Below are 767 nucleotides of genomic sequence, written 5' to 3'. Positions count from 1 at the left end.
TGCTAGAAGAAACCTCCAAAGAGGAGGTGGTGTGGGGCCGCACACTGTCTTTGCAGTGAATCTGCCCGCTCACTGGGCACCCATCAGCTCTGAGCCGTGTTAGGCAGCTTGTGTCACCCCCTCTGCTCACAACCCTCCAAAGCCTTCCCTTCCCACTCAGAATAAACTCTGCACTCCTTCCTGCAAGATCTGGCCCTGGTCACCTGTCCTGCCTCCATCGCTACTAGGTTTCCAGGGGCACTGGCCTCGCTGCTGCACTTTGCACCGACCAAGGTCATTCCTGCTTCAGGACTTTAGCACTTACAGCTCCTTCTGCCTGGGCCCCCTTCCTTAGATATCTGCACTGGCTTTCTCACCTCCTTCAGGTCTCAGCTCAAATGTCACCTCTTCAGAGAGTCCACTCTGTAATACTGCACCCTACTGTGTTCTGTTCCTTTACCCCACTGTATCGACACCTCTTACTCCAACCCGACCCTGTGTCTCCTTTTTATTTGTTTGGTGTTCATTAGAAGGAGGACTGGGCCAGGCACCATGGCTCACATTTGTAATCCTAGCACTCTGGAAGGCCGAGGCGGATGGATCACCTGAGGTCAGGAGTTTGAGACCAGCCTGGCCAACACGGTGAAACCCTGTCTCTGCTAAAAATACAAAAATTAGCTGAGCATGGTGGTGCACACCTGTAATCCCAGCTACTTGGGAGGCCGAGGCAGGAGAATCACTTGAACCTGGGAGGTGGAAGTTGCAGTGAGCCAAGATCGTGCCACTGC

The sequence above is a fragment of the Mandrillus leucophaeus genome, unplaced genomic scaffold (assembly GCF_000951045.1).
Source record: "Mandrillus leucophaeus isolate KB7577 unplaced genomic scaffold, Mleu.le_1.0 Scaffold238, whole genome shotgun sequence".
NCBI classification, from domain to species: domain Eukaryota; kingdom Metazoa; phylum Chordata; class Mammalia; order Primates; family Cercopithecidae; genus Mandrillus; species Mandrillus leucophaeus.
The sequence above is the reverse complement of the archived record's forward strand: the minus strand, read 5'-3'. Positions refer to the sequence as shown.